Below are 23,890 nucleotides of genomic sequence, written 5' to 3' on the forward strand. Positions count from 1 at the left end.
CCAAACCTCTTGACTGCAAAATAGAGCTGCAAAACTTGCAAGGGATTTCTGACACCTCTTTTGATGATGGAATTTGCCCAGTTCCAGAAATGGGAGGCAGGTGGAGGGGAATTAATATAATAAACATTTCAGAATCTTAAGAAAAGGTTTGGTTGAAGGAACTTTCTAGAAGTAGGTGAAGGTTTTGAGAAGATGTTGCCAGCTCATTATTTGGTGTAAATAAGCACAGTTCTATTGAAGTCAGTGGAGCTACATTAATTTATTCCAGCTGAGGATCTGGCCCAATTCCTCAGTTTTTTGTTTGTTTGTTTGTTTTTATTTATCAAAATAAAGGAAACGTGCAACATTTTTTGAAAATCATATTTAGGGACCTACCAAATTCACAGCCTGAAAAACATGTCATGGACCGTGAAATCTGGTCTTTTGTATACTTTTACACTATATTATACAGATTTCACAGGGGAGACCAGCATTTCTGAAATTGGAGGTCTTGACCCAAAAGAGAGTTGCAGAGGGGTCATGGTATTGCCATCCTTACTTCTGCGCTGCCTTCAGAACTGGGTGGCTGGAGAAGAGCAGCTGTTGGCCGAGTGCCCAGCTCTGAAAGAGGTGCCCCTCCAGCAGCAGCACAGAAGTAAGGATGGGAATACTATACCATGCCACTCTTATTTCTGCACTGCTGCCTTCAGAGCTGGGCAGCCAGAAAGTGGCAGCTGCTGACTGAGGGCCCAGCTGTACAGGCAGCAGTGCAGAAATAAGAATGGCAATACCATACCGTGCCATCCTTACTTCTGCACTGTTCCTTGCGGCAACTCTGTCTTCAGAGCTGGGTTCCCAGCCGGCAGTCACTGCTGTCCAGTTGCCCAACGCTGCCACCAGGAACAGCAGCTCAGATGTAAGGGTAGCAAACCACCTTACAATAACCTTGCAACTCCCCTCACACACACAATTCCTTTTTTGGGTCAGGACCCCTACAATTACAACACCCTGAAATTTCAGATTTAAATAGCTAAAATCATGAAATTTATGATTTTAAAAACCCCATGACTGTGAAATTAACCAAAATGGATTGTGAATTTGGTAGGGCCCTAATCATATTGTATCAACATTTTGCTGAGGGAGCAGCATTTTGAGGTCTAAAACTTGATAGACAACATACGTGTGCATATTGTGAAAGATTACAGATATATATTCATCTGCTTATGTATTGATAGTATTTTTCTTGAGTTTTCACATCATTGACTTTTTGTGTAATTGGGACATTGAAAAGTATTTAGAAATGGCACAAAAAGTAATGATTTTATTTTATTCTGTCAAAGCTAAACAAATCTTGACTTAACTGTTCTGAATGAATTAGAAAACAACTAACTGAAACTCTTCTTCAATGCTGTAACAGCAGAGATCTATGCAAACAGAAGATAAGCAAGGCAGATGGGCTTGGAATGTGATAGGTGGTTAGGTTACTCTTCTCAAACTGTTTGTGATGGTCACTAGGGAAATTAGTGACACTGATGCATCTTTAACTCATCTAGAGCCATGAGCTTGCATCACATCTTGTAAGTATTTAGATTAATTTAATGTGACCAGAGATCCATGTTCTGTCTTATAAATAGAAAAGTTTTGTTGGCAAAACTTAGAATTCATTTTAATGTTAAAAAAGTAGTCTTAGAAGTGCACTATAACTCATAGTTCTTTCACTAATTGCAAACTGAAAATGACAGAGAGCAAAATGAAAACCACCATTAACGTATTGCAGAGAAGCTACATGATGTATCCTCTGCATGCATGCAAGCAGAATGCCCTTCTGTGAAGGTCATCTGCTGGGCCATGATTGTCATTTTGTCTGTAATTTGCACACACCTGTGGCCCTTATCTATATTTGCCTTAGATACCAAAATGTACCCAGGAACATACAACAACTTTTCACTTCCATGCTAACTGAGGAAATAAATAAATAAATTGAAATTATTTACAAATCATTTTTAATTAACTGTGGCATGCACAGGAACAAAAGTATTTTTATTATAACACACAAAATATATCTCTCTACAAATATTCTCAAGTCCTCTACTATTGCTGAAGATATCTGGATTTCAATTCTTTCTCAGAATCATACTCAGACTCTGATATAAATATTCCTATAAAATTAGGATGTTGAATTTCCAGGTATTCTCTCTTGACACCAGCAGAGCTAGATATAAGTATTATATACCATTACAAAAAACTCATGTACCACTTCTCCTATTATTAGTATTTTAAATCTTGTGATATTTAAGCCAATCTTATCACTTTTGGGGCCATCTGAATCATTATTTTAAAACACTTAGGGTTAGCAGTAGTGCAGTAGTGTTATTGCCTTTGTATTAAATCCATGTCCGAGTTTGTCACTGATCAATATAAAATAACTTATAGAGAAAGAGTATATGTGTGTTAGTTTAATTCAGCTGTGATTGTATTTGAAGATTGTCAGTTGCCTTCAGTAGCTGACTAAAATAATGAGCCAGATTATAATTCCCTTACTATTGAGTGGTATCATATTCCACAAATAGTCCTACTGAGTCTCATTTTCGTGGGACATCATATGGTGTAAAGTATTTTGTGGGTAAGGGACCTATATTAGTATTTCTTGCATGTTCTATACAGTGTATAGGAGAAGTATAAGGAATCCTGAAAATATCAAAGCAAAGTTTTAAATATAATATTATGTATAATAATTACCTTATAATGTATAATATTTAAAATATAGTAGGCATGACTGGAAAGTTTGTGTGACCACTGTAAATAGCATTCGGTTAATTTGTCTGCATACCATTCAGTGGCACCAGAAGGGTTAAAGCAGATATAAGAGAAATTGTTTACATTGCCTTATTGTGCAGCAACAGAAAATAATTCGGTTAAAGAAAGAGGAGATACCGCTTCTATAATAATTGCAAAAGGCATGGCTGTTAAGCTGTCTTCAGAAATTAGAATAGGTAAAAGGAATGACAGGGGAAATGAATATGTAATGGTAGCAATTCTTGATCCACATTTGAAATGGAAAATAAAAGCTAGATTCATAGAGCAATGGACAGAACATTCAAAGCAGGTTCTTGAAAACAAAGTCATGTACATTGTGCCAAACTTCTTCACATTTCATTTAAAGGCCTTAACCTCTTAATATGTGCTATAGGTAATGATAAAAATGTGGTGAAGGTGACACATTGACAATAAAGGAAACTGTAGTAAAATATTTGGATTTATTAATATACTGTGCTACAGATGTCATTGAAATTAACCAAAGAAACATAATCAAAACTTCCTATAATCAGTATCTCATTTTCTTGAATATAAATCTCAAAATATTCCTTGATTATCTACATTCCTTTTGTTTTTTCTGAAATTGAAGCCAAAGATATGGGAGATTGAGGTAGCGACTGAACAAGTGGAAGGAAATTGGTACATTGTAGGAGGTTCCCAAAAGTTGTTTGATGATTTTCTATTGTCACATATCTCCATATCATATCATTTGTGTGTTTAGTGGGGATTATAAGTAGTATACTTAACTTTAAATTGTGATTTGAGAAAGATTACATTTATTTTCAAAAGAACTGATCAAGCCTGCAAACATATTTTCCCTCTTGCGTCTTTTATGTTGTGGAAGTACAGTGTCTGTTACCTAAGCAATGTTTTTGCAGATTACTTTTCATGTAAATTAGATCAGAGAAGGAAATTGGGAGATAAAATTGTGTATGAAGTTTATTATTTAAAATAGTTTTAGATATATCTTTTTCCCTTAACCTTCTTTGGTCTGTTTTATAATTTTTAAGCAATAGGTAGCAAGGTGAAAATGAAAATTGTGTTTCAGTCATGAATGCTGCCTATAATCTGTGATAAGATAAAACGAGATCTTTGATGGTCTCCAGGTTGGATTCTTTTCTTGCTGTTGAAATCAGCACCAGCTTGGGCTCCAGGATCAGCACATGTAGAGTCGTTGCTTATCTGTATGTCACTGAAACAGGCTGTAATCAAAACTAAAAGCAAGGTTGAGTTTTACACATCCAAATAAAGAGAAGGTACCTGCTAGTTATCACAAGGGTCTTGGAAAAGATACATATTCTAGCTAAATAAGAGAACTTTTTAACAGGTACAAGATGAAGGAGAGAAACAGAGATTGGGTAGGAATGAGAGAAGATTAAACTGTGCAGCAGACATGCCAACAGATGGTAGAATATTAAACAAGGCTGTATAGTATATCCTACCATCAGTCTTCAGACAAAACTATCATTGACTGCCTTATTAATCAGAATACCTATAGTTATATAGAATGTACTTTGCTTAACAAGATATGTAGCACAGAGAAAAAATTGCTTGCTTTGCTACACTATCTCCCTTGAAAGCTCCCCCAGGTCCTTTTGCTATCTTTTCCATTACCAATGGGCCAAAATCTAAACTTTGTTCCAAAGTATTTTAAATGCTGAAGGTTGGGTTTGAATCACTGGAGAATTGGGTTGCAAGAGAGTTGGGTTTGGATCACCGGAGCTGAACCTTTCCCTATAAATCTGGTTGTATATCAGGTACAAAACCATATGGAGACCTACTCTTTGGCTCTAGTTTGAATGTCATGAGAATGGCTTTTGACAGCATGTATTGGAAATCTCGAGTCCAAAGCAAATCACGTGAAGCCTTCCACATGTAAGATTACTGAAAATTCCTTGGATCATTTGGAGCCAAAATCTCTCAAGATTTCAGAGATGTTAAGTCCCCACCCAGAATTTAGCTCTGATTTGGCAAGAGTAAATCATAATCTTAGATCTGCATCTGGATTCAAACACTGCCTTTGGGCCCAGCTTGACTTCTTGTTCCTTCCTCCTGACTGATAAACACACAGGTTTGTTTTCCTTTTTGGTCAACACTAACATTGAAAACAAGAGAAGAAAAATTACTTGATGCTTTTTGAGACCACTAATTGAATGTTTTCTTTTTCACTACAATAGATATAGAATATAGTGTCACATTTTCAAACTGATAGTCCTCCTGAGGACCTTGACTCCCTTGAGTACTCCAGTTTAGCCAGTTGTAAAACCATGAAGTGCATTTGTGTGGATCAGCTGAGTATCTATGTTGACCTCTGCACTAAATCAGATAAGATGCTTTTTTGGGATCACTTTAGCCGAATAATTTCCTTAGAAACATAAAGTGGGAAGGCTTTAAGGCCTGCCACTGCCTTCCCACTGAAATTGCTAGACATCTATCACATGTGATACACATAGATGATCACAATGAATTATCTTTGTGACCTTACTCTGTTTTCCAGCAGGAAAAGTATAAAATAAAATAAAAGGCTCCCTGCTACGGAGAAATGGGAAACATTTCTTCTTGACTCCACATTTTGGGCCTGATCTAAATCCTGATGAAGTCAATATGAGTCCGTTCATTGGCAATAGACATTGTGGTCTAGTTAACCCTATATGCATGTGAACCAGGACTTCAGCTCGCTCATAAAGAAAAAACTTCTTTAGCTGTGAAATCATGGAATCACTTGAAAAAGGAGCGGTGTAGTAATCTGAAAAAAAAATACATTAAGCAAGAAAAATAATACATCCACTCATTCACTTTATTAATTAAGCAGATGCTTAGAATGTATTCTTTAACCAACATTGCCATTTGCTATAGAATCATTTTTTCTTATTTGTATTATTTCATTTTTTCAAAGGAAAACTGTATTCAAACTGGTAAGACACGACCATATAACTGTGGGTATAGCCCCAGAGAAATTAAACAGCCAACAGTTTTTGATCAGGGCCCAAGTCAACAAAGCATCCAACTACGCAAATAAGAATATGTTTGAATCTAAGCATGTTCATAAGTACGTTGATGAATAGAGATGGATTTAAGCATGGGCTTAAATACTTTGCTGGACTGAATGAGCTCTCAGAGTTCTATTCCTAGCTATTCTATCAATATGCTACATAATCTTAGTTAAGTCACTTCATTCTATGTGCTGGTTTCCTCTGCTGCTATTTATCTGACTTGTCTATTCAGACTTTTAGCTATTTGGGACAGGGAATCTATTTTACAATGTGCTTGTCTAGCACAGTGCCTCTATGTTATGGGAATATAAATAATAAAAATAATTCCCACTCAAAGAACTACCATAGTTCTTTCCCACAGACTGTACAAAAGGAAAGGCAGTGTTATGGAAGGAAGAGAAGAATGACTGAGAAACTCTCCAAAAACTGTATTTTCAGCATTTGTACTTGTGTGGAGAATTGTAAAGATTTGAGCAAAATTGGCTCCTTTGCCGAATATGCTCTCATGATTTTTTTTAAAAATACAATAAAAATAAATGTTTTCTGCTCCTAGTATTAAATTTAGCAAATTAATATTTTGTAACTTGAATGTTCTTTTCTGGTTCTCTCATTTTCCAACTTCTCTTGCTGTTTTGTCATTCACTTCTATTTCTTGTAGTTGTTCTAACCTGTTTTTCTTTCTCCAAGATTCTGTCCCTCTATATTTTCCCCCAGATGCTTTGGTATGTTCTGATTTTTTCCCCCCTTACTTAGTATTTAGCAGCAACAAACTAGACAACTTTAAATACCCCCCAAATAAATTTTTACAGAGTTTCATGAATATTAATGGAAAAATATTGAGACAAACGCAAAGTTAGACCAAGTTCACTAATGTTTGAGAACCACTGTATGAATCTGGGGCCCAGTCTGTGGTTTTGTATTAAAGGAATGTGAAATTCAAGGTTTTGAGTGTGAAACCTAATGAAACTCAGTGGTTTAGACTGAGTTTTGCTTTGAAAGGTTGGATTCATTTGAACCTGAAACTCAACACAAAAATCAAGTCAAACTCCAGAACAGAATCAAAGAAAATATTTGAATGTCACAGTTCTAGTGCTATTACACAGCTGCATTTAGTTTGCTGAAAAGCATTGCTGTTCACTAGTACTCAAGACTACAGCTTCCTGAATAACCTGCAAGAATTTCTTCCTTCCTGCAAAGAAAACGATTATGTGTTTTGTGTAAGATTTATGTAACCCCAAAACACAATTCATTGTCTTTTAAAGGACAATAAGGAGTGAAACTTTGTAGGAAAGAGTGTTTTCTCTCTCTAGTTTAAATGAGGAGTAAGGTTTTTGAGTTCAGTGGATTCACCCTGGTGTAAAATTGGTTAATTCAAAAGGGAAGCAGTCTAGGACTGTCTAGAGTGCAGTCCGTGCTCTAACATGGCATCACACATTTGTAACAACTGCGCTGTCATCTGGCCACCATATCATATCATACAGTTTAACTTTGTATATTATATCAAAGTATGGTAGCTGGAGTCCATTGTTGGCCACAAGTGGCAATTTATTGTCTTCCTGTGATGACATGAGGTGGGGGGGTTATTTGTTTGTTTGTTTGTTTTATCCTCCTGATGAAGCAGATATTGAATCAGATTAAGAATTAGTGTACAATATTATCTATATTGTCTCATTGATGACGATGGAATAGCAAGACATTTTGCATCGTTGTACTGGAATTCTCCAGTATATTAGCACAATCCTAAATGAACCAAGCACCAAACACTCTGAAGCAGAGTCTGTCTCACAGCCTTTCCTGTAGTATAGTTGTCTGAGTGCTGTGCTTCTAAACTTGCCCAGATTTGACCATCCAAGGAGGAAAAGTTCAAAGAGAATATGTTGTCTGACACTCTTATTTTTCATTTGTTTTCCAGTAGTGCCTGGAGGCCCCATTGTTCTAGTCATTGTACAACACACACAACAAAAGACAGTGCCTGCAGCAAAGAGCTTACAACAGAAAAGACAGGAAGGTAGGAGAAGGAATGACTTGCCCAAGATCATACAATGAGTGGGTGGCAGAGCCAGGGTTCCTGAGACTCAGTCTGATGCCCTTTCCTGGGCTTCAATACCTCTTCTCCAAGGCCATTGAGAAGCATGGCTGGTAGGCTACACTATAAAATGTCTGTTTCTCCCATTTACTTTCTTTACATTTCGTATAGTTATGCTATTACAAAGGTAACCATTCTTACTGGGAGCCTAATGAGGCTGCCATAATTGGAAGAAGAGAGTGTGTGAGGGGGCAGGGGTGGGGAGGCAGGGAGGGAGTGTGCAGTGTCTTACTCCTGCACTTTTTACTCAGGCAGTGGGAGCTTGCTCTGAGTATGAACTGGGGAATTGGGCCTAATATTAACCAGATTCCTCCTTAGCGTTGAACATTTTGACTTGCGTATTGTAGGAAAATGGATTTTGAAATGAGTGCTTCAGAATTAAAAGCTGAACATTATAAAAGTGCACATACCATAGATTAAGGAATTTTCTAATATTTGTTTCCATGTTTTCCCTCAAATTTATCAGTTGGAGAAGTGCTTCTTCATGAGCTAACATAAACAATGTCAGAGGAATTTAACAATGGCAATTTGACCTTGGTCACTCATTTTAATTGCTATATAATACCTTGAGACCTATTACAGCTCTCTTACCTTTCAAGCCATCTGCTATTTGATAGTTAGTGGTGCACAGTGTAAAACACAAAAGGATACCTTCTCCATTCCTAGGTCATTTTGACATGATGTTTTATTACCTTCTCATGCTAGTGCACACACAGCAACTACCATCAGTGCTATCAAAAAATTAGAGTTAACCTTAAAAGAGACCTAAATTTATGAATAAGTTTCTGAGATGTAAATGTCAAAGGACAGAGCTGGAAATGCCGAAATAAGCACCTGGTGCTCCAAATACCAATGTATTAAAAACAGTAGATGCTACTTTGTTTAGTTCTTGTAATTGTGTTAAAGTTAGAATTGATCCTAGGGTTACAAAAATAAAAAAAAAAGGTTTCTTCAATTCAAGACTGCCTGAATGGACTTATAAATGGACACTTTCATTTATAAGATGAGAGTACAATCAATCCATTTTATGAATATAAAGAGAACAAGGATTCTATATTTATGTTATAAAGAAAGAATCATTTAAAGCCCTTTCAAACTGTCAATAGTGAATCATCCTAAATCTCTGCATCAGTCATAGATTTCATTGGGTTGCTTTCCTGGTATGAAATGAAATAATTTTTAAAGGTAGGCCTGAAATGAATTTCCCTTTTGGGAATTTGTAAAGCTAGCTTTTATCCTAAAACCTAGTTAAACGTTCAGATGATATTGTTGTTACTTTTAAGTTAAAAAAAATAATTCAAATTAATGTTAAGGTCATGTATAAGCAAAATCATGAAATCCACCAAATCACTGAAATGATAGTTAGTTTTTAAAACTACTTGTTGCTGTCTACTGCAAAAAGGTAACTACAACTGCATTCACAATTATGAACTCCACGGCCAGTTCTTAACACGAATGGGCAAAATGGGGACTGAAAACAGTTTAAGGCAGGAATGAGTTTGGTCAAGTGTTTGTAATGCATGGAAAAAAGAACATGCCACTAGCGTTTAAATAAGGCATTATAGCTAGATACAACTGAGGAGGGAAAGGAGGAGTGCAGTGGGTAGTGATGGTCATGTTTAAAGTCATGTTCATTGTCCACTTGAAACCACATTTGACTATTGTATTTCCTAATGTTTCTTCTATTCAGTGATTTGTTAATTAATTGTGAATTGGGCCATGAATTACCTATACAATTTATTAGCCTAGCATTTTGAACTAATTAGATGACTGTGTAACCTGAGTGCTACTCATAAATACAGATCTCCACAAGCTTATACACTTTTACATTACTAGATAAGGATTCTTTATATGGGACTAGATTATTCCTGGGCCTTCTGGAAATGGAGCACTCAAATTGTCTTCTTGCCTTATATAGGGCCAGGCAGACATGCAAAACCAATCGAGAACCAGGGACTGCGGCCTTCCTATTTCCATATGGGTTCATGGTGCCCTAAAATGTGCCCGAAGAAGTACGAGGTGACCCTCCTTCTGACCTCACCTTCTGGTGGAGCAGACCCAGTGGAGTGATGGGGGTAATCTGCGCTCCACACAGGATGGTAGCAGTTGGTCCTCTTGTTCACTAGACCATTTATAATTCTTCTTCTATTCTAAAGTGCAACTACTGTATTGCTTTGCTCGAGGCAGCACTTCATTGCAATCCTCATTAACGTAAATGGAAGTTTTGAGCATGGATCCTGGACTAAATGTAATGTGGACCAGACTAATTATATACAATTTTCTTCATTCAAAATTAGACTTAAAAATTATATATGATCTGATTCTGCTACTCCTACTCATGGTGGGTGGTACCAATGCTAAATGGTAATTCTCTGGGAATAAGGTACTACTCTGCATGAGTAGAGAGTGGCACAATAGGGCCGTTAGATTTTTATTTTGACAGATCAAAATAATTTGCAGTTAATGAGCAGATAATCATTTATTTTCATCAAAATATCCAAAAATGTATTCTCCAACCCACAGATAAATATAAATAGCACTGCACCATGACTAAATCATGCTGACTGGAAAGGAAAAAGGCATTCTAATTAACATTTCCTTCCTTTGTACTGACTATAAGTACCATAGAATCTAATCTAGAGTTCTGTATTGTTCTGTTATGTTTTCTCACCTTTCTTTAAGGTGACTAATAATCTTTGATTCATTCACTCTATTATGAAGTTTCTTTCCATCATATACCTGTTTTCAATAAATACTGCTGATAGCTTGCCATTTGTATTTAGCTAAGCATGTGCATGACAGAAGAATGAGGAATGATATTCATTTCTCTCAAGGACAAGTGGTTTACAATAATATCCCCCTTTTTTCTGTTGTTGTTGGGTTGTGTTTTTCAGATTTTAGAGACTTGTTAGTTTAGGCATAGTTCCCTCCCACCCCCAAATGGTTGTAATGATAATCAAGAAGCAGCCCTGTGACTCGAGTAAATTCAGTGCATAATACTGTCTCAGCAAAACACTGCGTCCTTTCAAAAGCTGCTGACACTTTGCGATGCATTTTGAAAAGTGTTCCATTTAGAAACAATTCTGTTTGTGAAAGAGTAGTATCAAGCCATTTGTTTATGTATAATTATGTATGCAGTGCTTGGAAACTATGTAGTGAGAAAGAGGGTGATTTTTAATCCCAGGATCAGATCCTAAAATGGTGTAAGTTAGTTTTAGATCCCTTGACTTAAATGGAGTTTTACCAGTTTTCATCAGCTGAGAATCAGACCCCCAGATTCTATGTTGTGTTACTATTTCTAAGCTTTATCTTTTAGTCTGAGTATATGATCAAATAACTTGTGCAAGGGTATGTTCCACCACGTCCCCAACAGATATTGTCCCTTAATTACTATTTAAAGATATGGGATGGAATCCAATAAGTCTTCTGCAATATTTTAAATTACATCAATGTCACCTTTGCGTCTCTGGCTGTTCTACCGTTGAAACCTATGAAGATTGTAAGGAGATTGATTCTGAGAAGGCAGGTAGGTGTCAGTGTTCCAACAATAAATCACTGATATTTGGAAAAGGCTGAAGCAGTCTCCATATAAACATCTACCATGTAAAATGAACAAAATGACAGTGTTTAATTTGTTATGGTTAGAAGTCATCTGCTTTGTAAATCAAATGTGCACCTGAATGGGATTTGAATTACAACTAGATGTGGGAAATCAAGCTTTTGTGATTCATTATTTTATAATACATTTTTGTATTAGAATTCTTTCTCCTTATTTGTGCTTATATTGATAAAATTCTTAATACAAATGTTTAAAAAATAGGAAAAAAGGTGTTTATTTTATTTATTTCTATTCTCTCCTTCTTTATGATTAAAGACATTTGGATACTATGAGATTTGTTTTTTAAGACATTGTCTACTGTCACTGATTGGTCTTTACTGGAAGTCATAATACTATTATCATAACATCCCATTGGTTGCTATAGAAATGCTTATGATGCTGCCAGCTGAGCATACTCGGTCTTCAGGTAGGTACTAAGTAGCAGCATATGTTAAATTTCAGGAAGTAAATTCTGTAACATATCCTTGTAAAATAAGATAATCTCCTTGGAGATTAAATCAGTAAACTGTAATGACACTGAGTACAGGAAAAATTGTTTCCAAAAATGTTTATACATTTTTCCTATGAGACATCAGATCTTCTTTAATAATTTACAGATAATAAAGAAACACTATTTACTTGCACTGACTTCTGATATTTTATATTTAGGGAATAACTATGTCTTTTTCTACACATGTACAGTTGGGGAAATGGATCCAGGGATCCTCTTCCCCTGGCTGCTTGGGCACCCATGTAAAGCATAGACAGACCAGCAGGGCTGATGTGCTCTACCTCAAAAAACAAACACAATGGTTTAGCCTCACCCTCTTGTGCTCCAACTAGCACCTGAGGAGAGTGGGTGCTTCAGAAGCTGTTGTGAGCACTTAGGGGTATCAGGATACTCTCAGATTCTGCAAGACATTCAGAGTTGTCATAGCTCTGGTGACTTCAATGGAGTGATAATAACTTGCACCAACGAGGATCTGTCCCTCTGCCTGCATCTGCACAGACCATGCAAAATACCGTAATAAAGTTCTCATTGGCCACTACATGCTTAGTTGCATGATTAAGGGTGTGATCCATTGCCCACTGAAGTGGATGGAAAGACTGTTGTTACTATCGTTGGGCCTTGGACTGAGATTTTAGCCCTTAGAATTTCTAAAATGTGCAGAATGAGAGGATAGAAATAAAACATTTTTGTAAAAGGACCTTAAGCATCTCAAATATGTCTGCCTAGCACCATGAATGACTGGTGATTTTTCTGAGCATATCTCAGAAAGATATGGCTAAACATATATCAGGTTCTCCCATCCCATCCCACCCCACCCCACCGCACCGGTAATTCTGTCTGTACCATTTTATTTTATTATCCTTTCAAATTAGTATGACCCACAGTGCATAAACATAAGGGCCCACATTTACAAATTCACTTACACTGTCTTTATTAGTTAAAAACATGTAATACAAGAAGAAAAGTCAATGATTTATGGTAAATTCTCATAAATAAAACCTCAGCTCCATTGAGTATTGCCTGCACAGCCCCATGTATTCTGGACTCCTTCAGAGAAAACTAAGATAAGTTAGCCAAACTAGAACCACACAAAGCAAATTAGAGCCATTTCCAAAGGAAGTGGAAAATGTCTGTAAATTATACTTCTTCCCAGCATGTATGTTAGCAGTATCCCTTTGACCAATCTATGATATTTCCTAAGTCATTTTTGAGTGTTTGCTATTTTTTCTGTTATTCTTGCCTTTCTTCCTCCTCAACTCACCTATGTAAGTCCAGGGAAAAGTAGAGAAAAATGCCTCTTTGAGGAGACTGTTACGTAGTTTTATTTGTATGACACATAGTTTTCTAGGAGCCTAGTTGCAACCAGTAAAGTTTCCCTTGCTTGTGGAAAATCAATCCTAAAGTTGCTTTCTTTTATTACACGACATAAAGAGGACAGACAGGTGATGGCATTAAAATGTCAGCAGTGATGTATGAGATACCATCATTATATGCTATAATAAATATAGGTAAACAGTGGTAATTTAAAGAATTTACTGACTTTTTTTAATGGTGACTCTTGTATGGGGAGATGAGGAATTAAAGGTGCTATGTGTTGGTTCAGTCATAGTACATCAGAATGATAGTTAGTTTACTAGGTATATATGCATTTGCATGGCCCATGCTGTCAGTACTAAGTCTAAAAACTGACGAAGCTATAAAGTTGTCACATATTAAATGTCAAAAGGCCAAGCAATTAAAATACAAACATAGACAATTTATTCTATAACTTGTCATGAACAATCAAGCTACTAGCCAGTGCCCACATGTACTCAGGCAATTAGATGAGCTACACAAGTCTCTAGTCAGAAATTTCACAAAAGGGATCGAACAAGTACAGACACATACAGTTACCTGGAGTGAATTAGATTAAATAAAATTGTACAAAAAATCTGCTGGCTGGCCAATGCATATTCAATCCAATCCAGTTATTTTAAAATTTGAGGCCCATATACATAGCTATGAACTGTGTTATATGTTCTTATGCATAAGAACACGGAAAAATTTTAAACAGGCTAAAAATGTTTTAAGCCTGCTTATCTTTTCCTGTTTCCTAACATGTTTGTTCTCTCTTTCTCTCTTCCCCAAGAGATCACCAATTATTTCTTTGGGCACTGCTCTTGTTTTTAAAGGTTATATAACCTTTTAGCTTAGATGTATAAAGGTTAGGGCATCCAGTCAGGTTGCAGAAACCATTCTGTGTGTGTGATTAGTCATTGCACCTACATTGCGAGTGACCTACTGGCGTTTGAACATTAAATATATAAAGAAATACTTCTCTGAATAGCTTGGGAAACATATTCAGCATTATCTGACCAATGTTTTAATTAATAAGAGTTTTGGGGCACTCCTTCGTGGTTTGCATTAAGAGAAGAAAATGCCAAATTTTTATCACCTGGTTGATGGTTAACTAACATTTTTATCACCCATCTTAGCTAATCCTCTTCCTGGTCAACTCACTGAAAGTAATTTTACCAATACTAAACAAATTCTCTCCATTTAAAAAAAGAAGCGTGTTGTCACTTACATTCTATAATGACCATTGAGTGAGGCATATCATTCATCATCATGGGGCACTTAAGGCATTTCATCAAGTCTCTCTAATGCCACAGAATGTGACCCTTTCGTCATAATAAAGGAACCATGGATGCCAGATCACGAACCCTCTGCAGTCAGAACCCTCACAATCAAAACATGTGGAGGAAGGAAGGAAAGAAGGGGAAAACAGAACTTAATAAGCAAAAGGTGCAGAATGATTTAGTTACAAGCTTGATTATGGAAGTATGCAGCCAGATTAGCAAAGCATGCACCCCAGTTGACGGGTCTGAAAACAAAGATTGCAGTATTCAACTGGCTCATTAATGTATGGAGCTAGATGAATAAAGCATGTCCCTACATTTTGAAGAGTATGGAGCTCATTCAGCAGAGAGTGTAATACCTGCAGTGCTAAAACATGCAGCTCAGAGTATATTTGTGATTGTTTAAATGATCAGCTTGACCAGTAATGAGTATAATAATATGATGCTAAATCTTTGCAAGTAGGCTTGGAAAATGTGGAATTTTTAATGAGTAAGGCATGCAAATATTGTCTGGACTAATATATCAAAAACAGTCTTACTAGTTAAATACAAAGAAATGTAACTAGTAGAATCTGAAAGATAAAGTAGCGAGGCCAAATGTTTTGGTTAGGTGCAGTTTGCTGCTTTAAATGTCTGAAATGGTACATCATTTACAGAATACTTGATGTAGCTTTAAAACTCTTTAGGAGTATGAGAACAATAATCTCAGTAGACTTGGTGTACAGTGGGTTCATTACATATGTGTTGTTTTGGCTTTCATGATTTTAAAGGTGACCAGCTGTCTGATACTTTTAAGGGGCATCCCTCATTAATAAACCTGTATCTAATAAAGAGTTACTAAGAAGCATCTGATCAGAGAAAAGTATGTGTTAAACAATAATCATGCAGTAGAAAACTGTAAAATTTTTGCATCCCCTAAAACATTGTCCATGAAGAATAAGCTTTGTCTAGTAATTTTAAAAACTATTTTTGTAGGCACAAAACAGTAAAACATGCAAAATCCACATTCAGGATGCATTATGGAAGATGGAAGTCATATGCTACGTGTCATTGTGTATTACCTGGTAAGATCTGACAACATAATTTTGTTTCTAATATTTATTTGGAATGCAAACTCTTACACCAATATAACATGTGGAGTGATTTTAATATGTCTCAATTTCCCAATAAAAGTCTGGGTTACTTGTAAGTATAACCTTACTTCTGAATTTCCTGAGTCCCTGAATCATGTTTATTTGTAACTTGCATGTTGGTTAAAGGCAATTTACACTCCACACCACCTATGTGGACCTGGCAGTTACCATGGATGAGAAGCTGAATATGAGACAACAGTGTGCCTTTGTTGCCAAGAAGGCTAATGGCGTATTAGGCTGCATTAGTAGGAGCATTGCCAGAAGATCGAGAGAAGTGATTATTCTCCTCTATATGGCACTGGTGAGGCCACATCTGGAGTATTGCATCCAGTTTTGGGCCGCCACTACAAAAGGGATGCGGACAAATTAGAAAGAGTCCATCGGAGGGCAACAAAAATGATTAGGGGGCTGGGACACATGATTTACGAGAAGAGGCTGAGGGAACTGGAATTATTTAGTTTGCAGAAGAGAAGAGTGAGGGGGAATTTGATAGCAGCCTTCAACTACCTGAAGGGAGGGTTCCAAAGATGATGGAGCTTCACTATTCTTAGTGGTGGCAGATGACAAAAGAAGGAACAGTGGTCTCAAGTTGCAGTGGAGGAGGTCGAGGTTGGATATTAGGAAAAAACTATTTCACTAGGAGGGTGATGAAGGATTGGAATGAGTTACCTAGGGAGGTGGTAACCCATTCCATCCTTAGAAGTTTTTAAGGTCTGGCTTGATGCCCTGGCTCAGATGATTTAGATGGGGTTGGTCCTGCTTTCAGCAGGGGACTTGGACTAGATAACCTCCTGAAGTCTCTTCCAACCTTAATCTTTTGTGAGTCTATGTGTGCTTGAAACCTTAATTTCATCTTGCCATGGAGGAGATGTCAATAGTTTAGTTACATGAGGGTATCCTTCATAAAGGTTTTCCTCAGACTTTCTCTCTTACTGCTTCCTCTAGGTCGCTGGATGGAAATTGTGGTATAGGAGGATAGGATTTGACTGCAAGGAAAGTAAAAGGGTAAAAGTAATCCATTGAACATTGTGATCACAGGACATTTTTATGGTTGTAAATGGCCAGAACCCAGATGTCCTTCCTGTGTATTGACTTTTCTTGCCATCCTTCTGTCAACTTCCTTTCCCACCAGTGACAAAGCTATGTGCTATGCGCCTTCTGAAGAGAGATGGCAACCTCTTCTGCCTACTTACCCTGGGAGAGGCAAAGTGGATGTGGTAATAACTCACCCACCTTTTCTCTCTGATATTATGGGACCAACATGGCTGCAACTACACTATTCACCCTTGAAGTCAGACCAGGTGGGTCCATTTTTTCTAACCAAGGTTTGGAATGTCCTTTGCAAAGGAAAAAGGATTTCCTTGGGAAATCCTAGGAAAAGCTCCAACGTCAAGAGAGATCTTAGGCTGAAGTTTATATTTTGTTGTTCTTAAGAGTAAAAGACCCCAGAAAGTGGGGCAAGTTATGGACACTAAACAAGTGTGTGTGTGTGCTAGCTTGAGAGCAGGGTGAGGACTCAGCCTTTTCTTAGTCTCATTCATAAACTTCCACAGTCCCCACTTCTTCCTTCCCACAAAATACTTTTAATAGTGGACCTTCCTCATGTCCACAACTCAAAACTATTTCTAAACCATTCTGTCTTAACTACTATATAGGCACATTGGATGCAGGTATTCTGTTCTGAAACACACTGTATCACAGACTACACTGATATCACATATGTTTGTTTGTTGTTGTTTGTTTTGGACAACATTTCCCTTCAATATGTAATTATAAAGCCCAGAAGGCAATACTTGCTCCTAATTAAAATGCAAATATATGCAAAAGTGGATTTTTAATGCAAGTTTTTTAGGCAAGCATATTTTAATTTGAATCTCTTGCTGTCCAATCAAACTAATAACTATGATTGAAAACATTTGGGAGGTAGATTTACCAATTTAATAAAGCAGAATCCTTTAAAAATTAGAACCATTTGTTTTCTCCACCATATTTTACCTAATATCTAGCTTAAAACCCCTTTGTGTCTTTGTCAGATACTTGGTGAAATTGTCATAATGTTTATGTGATTTGTTCCTTTAGTCATAGCAATGAATAAGTTCCATGAAATATCTCACAGAATACCATCTCTCTCATTTCTACAGCATGTATATGTATACTCATTGAGTGGTTGCCAAGGAAAACTAAGAGGAAGATGGCCTCTGGAGCAAATACTTACTATGACTACATTTATAGAGCAAGGGAATGTGAGGATTAGTAAAACAAGTGATGAAACATGTACCTTTGTGGCAGATTTGCATCTGGACTATCTTGTGTAAAAGAACTCTTGGTCTTGTCATTATTTTGCTCACTACTCTGATTACAATATATGAATACAAAAGATAATGGACCAGCTCTTCAGATACTACCAGTTAAGTCAGTGGAGCTATTCTGATTTGCACTAGCTGAGGGTCTGGCCCACTACATATATACAGATTGATATTAGTAACTTTTAATAGTAACAAGAAAGCCACAAAGTAATTGACAGTGCATTTAATCATATCCCCTGGACACTTCTACTATAAGTGTCCCATATTTCTGTTCCTTTAGACTTTATTGATGTGACCTCTAAGTGCATTTAAAATTCAGGCAGTATTTATTCAAAACAAGGGTTCTTTTTCCATCATTTTCAAACCGCTGCAAAGGTGAGATAATCCATTACTAAAAACACACCACTTCTAAAGTAATTTCATTCTGCAGTTTTCTTGTGTCTTAATCTGATTTTTCTCACTCTCCTCATGCCACTTGCCCCTGAAATGCTTAACTATATATATATGAAAGGTTGTGCTGATGAAAGGTTTGAGGCTTTTAGGAGATTTATTTTCTGTTAGAAGACCTTGACCATTTACATTTTTATTGATCTCCAAACACAATGGAGCTTCAACTTCTATCAATTATATAACTGAAATAAGAGGCAAGAGTTCAAAGGCCTAAAATACAGAGAGAGCAAAAATGTGAATTGAAAAAAACCCACAACTGCTCTCAGCTTGTGAGTAATATTCTCATTAGTAATGGTTACTGACATTTTAATATTTCTTGATTAATATCGCTTAGGTTTGCACTGAGTACACATTGACAATAGACGTGTTTCTTTTTCTCTCCAGCATGTTCTGAGAAAGTATAACTGATTTATATCAAGTACAGTAAGTAGGCTTCCCCACTTTGATAATGCCATATGGTCAGTGTCCATTTCCTAAAGAATTCTGAGTATTTTTAACCTGAGTTAGAATGATGTGAATTAGAAATAACGTCACAGAAATGAGATGAGAATAGTATTCTACTTTCACGTTGTTCACAGCAGCATCAGCACTGCAAGTATGAACAGCACTTTGGAATATCTGACAATTTCAAGGTCACATGATACATTTGTGTGGAAGGTGGAACTTCTATGTCATGGAGAATTTTGAGATTTTGAAATTTGGCTTCATTTCAAATCAGAATGAAATCCAAACATTTTGAAATTCTCCATGAAAGAAAATTCAGGGGGAAAAATGTTTGATTCATCAAATAATTTCATTTGAATTTTGACTTTTTAAAAATTTTATATTAACATATATAATGTACAATTTTACAAAATCAGAACAAAAAGTCATTTCAAAATGAAAATTAAAATGTATCATTCAAAAAATGTTGAAACTCGATATTTCAACATTGTAGGAATTTTTTTCAGGTTTTTGTCCTAATCAACATTTCACCAAAATTGGCACTATATTGAAAAGCATTTTGATGGCACTTTATTCTCATACCAAAAATGGTTCCATCAAAGTTTTTTGTGACTCATTCTAAACAATATGATTCTGGTGTCAAAAGTAGTTTCTGTTCTTCATGAATGAAATTTGAAAATATGTTACTTACTTAGGGACCCGATTCAGCAAAGCACAAAAGCCTGTGCCTAAGGCATTCCTATTCAGCAAAGCATATATGCACATGGATAAAGCCCATTGCCTTCAGTCCAACAATTACTTATTCACATGTGGAAAGTTACTTATGTTTGTAAGTCCCACTGAAGTCTTTCCAGGATTCAGACCTTAACTTTGAAGTAAAATATAAGTGTAAAGCTCTATCTTAGAGGATTCACTGTGGAGCACATTTGCTGTAACTGCATCCCACTAATAAGAGGAGACACAAGAATGGTGCAGCTCTTTGAAAATCCATGGATCAGCAAGCCACACTTGTTTTGTTGTGCATAGCTGTTAAAATGAGTTCTACCTTTAGCTGATCCAAAAATAAATACAAGCACCTACTGATCTATTATCACCACTGCTTTGCACTTTTATATACACTGTTAACATTTTTTCACACCTAATGTGATATGCAGAGCCGAGCTTCTTTTGTTTGCACATAGTTCTGCACAGATATTACTATATTAAAGTTTGAGATGCAAAGGTAGTCATTTTCCCCAGGCCATTTTGTATCAGTTGCATAAGGACTGTTTTACTCTGCATACAGATGTGCCACCTGCCAATCTAAGCAGCGGGCATAAAGTGAGAGTTGTTTTGCTTTCTTGGTGGTTTTTGTTGTATGGCATTTAACAACTTCAGTTGAATATCTATTAAATAGAAATTCACTGTGAGTGTGGGGATGAGAGGAAGGCTTTGTATGTGAGTGTCTGTGGGGCTGTTTCGTGTGGCTGTGTTTCTGAGGGAGGAAGTGTGGATGAGGTTGTGTACATGTGAGCAAGGCTGTGTCAGGCTGTTAGTGGAGTGGAGAGTGTGTGTATAACAGGGTGGCCTGCCTCCGTAAGCACCAGGGGGCTTGGGGTTGGCCAACCCTGTTTTAATTAGCCCCACCCTGCCACATGTGCAGGACTTAAAAATAGAAGAAGCCCAGTAGTTTGGGGCTGGCTGTAGAGGAGACCAGTTGTGGCTAGAGAGCTGATCCAGAGTTAACTCGTGTGGTAAGCCCATGGAGTGAGGAGCCAGGCTCCAAGAAGGAAGATAGGGTCTCATGTTCCATAAGGAATGGGGAACCTAAGAGGGATGAGGGGCTCAAACCATGAGAGGGGTTTTGTTTGCAGCTCTGAGTTCTACTGAGAGGGTCCTGGGGAGAAGCTCTGGTACCTGCTGCTCTGGAAAGAAGATTATGATTTCATTGCATTCAATGGTGATTTAGAAGTACTTTGCTGTGGGTGCAGCTGGGAGCTGGGTAAAGCGACTTTGAAGATGCCACTGGGAGAAACCAGCTTGGGGCCTGACCAGTTATATCTTGACTTGAATACCCCAGAAGGGGATTAAACTTTTATGTGACCTGGCTGGAGGGCCAGGCCACAGAAGACCCAGGAGGAGGCAACTTCTGTGTACATGGGGCTTCCTGTGGGGAAGGGATCCATGTATGTGTGTGATTTTAGGGAAGGGAGTGCTATGTGAAGCTATTTACATATCAAGTCTGATGTTTCAACGTAGCAATCATTGTTAAATTATTTCTGAAACAGCAAATAAATTTGTTAGATTTTTTTTTAAATGAAAAAATGTGAACTCTCAATCTCATAAATGAAAAATGGCTGAAGGGTTTTTGCTGCGACTTTCCAAAAAATCCACCCATGAACAAAGACAAAACACAGAAAGTTTCAAACCAAAAGGTACCTATGTTGCAAAATGATGTGTGTTAAAATGGGGGTGGACTGGCAGGGTTAGAACAAACAATTTTTCAACTTTGCTTATACTATACACACAGTAGATACTGTGGACGAATTTTCAAGGTATGTTTTCAAAAGATATGTCTGTTCTCTATTTCTTTAACTCTGAATAGTCCCTCAGTGAAAACTGCTATTTTAATGATACTTCTCAGGAGAAACTCAAGGCCGAGGCTGCAGAATAGGGCTGATTATACATCCCTTATGAATGCGTGAATTTTCAAAGTTGTAACGTATATTCTATTTTTAAGGCAATACCATTTTTAAATTAACCATTGTTAAGTCCTTGTGTTCATTCACATTCCAACAGGAGCTGAATTTGTTAGTTCCATCCAGCATTATGCAACTGTCAAGAGGAAAGCTTTCTACATGATTAATTATTTTTAATATATAACTAGATTTAGTAACTTGATTCTTTTTAAAAAATGGTTGTTTTCCTTTAAGAGCTTGACCATTACCTAAATCATAGTGCTAGTTTCAATTTACCCCATGACTAGTTCTGTCATAGGAAATAAGGGTTGTAAATGTGAGGCTAGAAGCTACTACTGTAGACAGATTAGCAAAGAGAAATATTTTGTGGCATATAGATATTTATTACTAGAGCCTCCAATTTTCTCTACTCATGTGTGCAGTCTTTAGGAATTTATGGTATCTCCTAGATATTCATATTCTATTTTGAAGCACAATAGTATAGTCCTACATGAAAATGTACTTGTGCAGGAATCAATATTTCATCAGGTCTTAGAAGGTAAACTGAGTCAGCCATTGGACATAAGAACTATAGGGAAAGATTCAGGTTCTGCCTGAAGGCATATTTCTCATTTTTTCCTCTGAGTCAGTGCATGGTATTTGTTTTACACTCCATTCAAATGATGACTCCTCAAATAGCAAAGTACTGACCATTTGTGGTCACTAAATTTCATGGACCTTTTTACAAGGTTTAGGGGAGTTGGCTCCAGTATTATGGCCAAATTCTAGCCTTCTTAGATTTCCCCTACAGTTTCAATTAGATGCAGTATTTTTCTTCACTTCCCGGCCTAAGCTGCTGTGTATTGTTGCTCTGTGCTACTCAGCAGTTGCCATACTTTACTCCCAGAAGAAGTTATGAAACACTGGTGGACAAAATGTTTTCTGCATAGATAAGACCAGATTTGGCCTTAACTTGTACTCTCTGTCTTTATTTGGGGGTTTATGTAATTGCACATGGGGTAAGTCACTGCCAAACTTGATCCATCACTTGCTCCATTATTTAATTAAATAGATATAAAACTATTTTCATTATTAATGATTATGGTTTATCACATACAGTATCAGTGTCTAAACAATTGTACACAAAGATCCTCTGTAGTAACAAATTTAAACATTTTATTAAAGTTAATGTTTAAAATTAAATATACACAAGTTAAGAAGGAAGGTACTCTACATCTGGGGTCAGGCTTGAGTTATGAGGGATTACAGGTATCAGTTTACAAGGATCACAAGATACATACATATCACATAACCAGCATAGACCCAGATTGGGGTGCGAGAGTTTTTAAAATGTCAGTGGATAAGTGGGCTTGGGTGCACCACCTGTGGAATGTATAAAGAGTCCAAGTCAGTATCAGTGTAGCGAATAAGTACATGGGTGGGATGCATCCCTTGGTTCATCAGGGAAGGAAGTGGATTATTTCCCAGGTCAGTGGTCTTGATTACTCAAGGTGGTATTGACGGTGTCCCGTGATGAGTTCCGTATAGATGTCTCTGGACCACCTGATGATGTCGGACACCATGAGATGTCTCCTGAGCTGGGCACAGCATTGCCCAACTCCGCCTGCTCTCAGTACCAGCTGTATTACTTAGATGTATCATCTAGCAGGGTCTGTCATGAATAATTAGCTACTTTGCTGGAGGTCAATTGTGCAGAAGGATTGACCTCTGGCTAACCTTTTAAACACATTGTCAATGCTATATTTCTGTAATTGTAGTAATGATCAAATGCATCTCTTAGTAGAGTTGACAGTGAATCTGGAATCTCTGTAAATGTGTACAGTGTGGTGTGTGTGTGTGTGTGTGTGTGTTCTGTTGTGTGTATAACTGAAATTTTCCAGTCATTGTGTTCAACAGAGAGGTTATTTTAGTCTGCTTATAATTGATTCAATAATCTGTTTTACTATCTTTTCCTGATTTTTCCCTTGGCTTTCTTTGTTTTTTTGCATTGTTAATGGTATATCTGTCTTGCTTCCGTCTACCATTTTAAAGAAGCCATACACATATTCCAGATTTATTACAGTACATATGAGAAAAGAATCTGTCCCTGTAAGTCAGCAAAAAAAGGAATAACTGAACTAAACAATGTTTGCTTCAATGGCATACCATTGTTGACCAGCTTATGTTCTTCTTACAACAAAATCAAGAATAACAACAAAATCAAGAATAACATAATAACATTTTGCTTTAACAAGTGTATAAATAGGAATTTAAGCACTTGGTATCTTAAATCTTAAC

Source organism: Gopherus flavomarginatus, chromosome 7 (genome assembly GCF_025201925.1).
Source record: "Gopherus flavomarginatus isolate rGopFla2 chromosome 7, rGopFla2.mat.asm, whole genome shotgun sequence".
NCBI lineage: Eukaryota > Metazoa > Chordata > Testudines > Testudinidae > Gopherus > Gopherus flavomarginatus.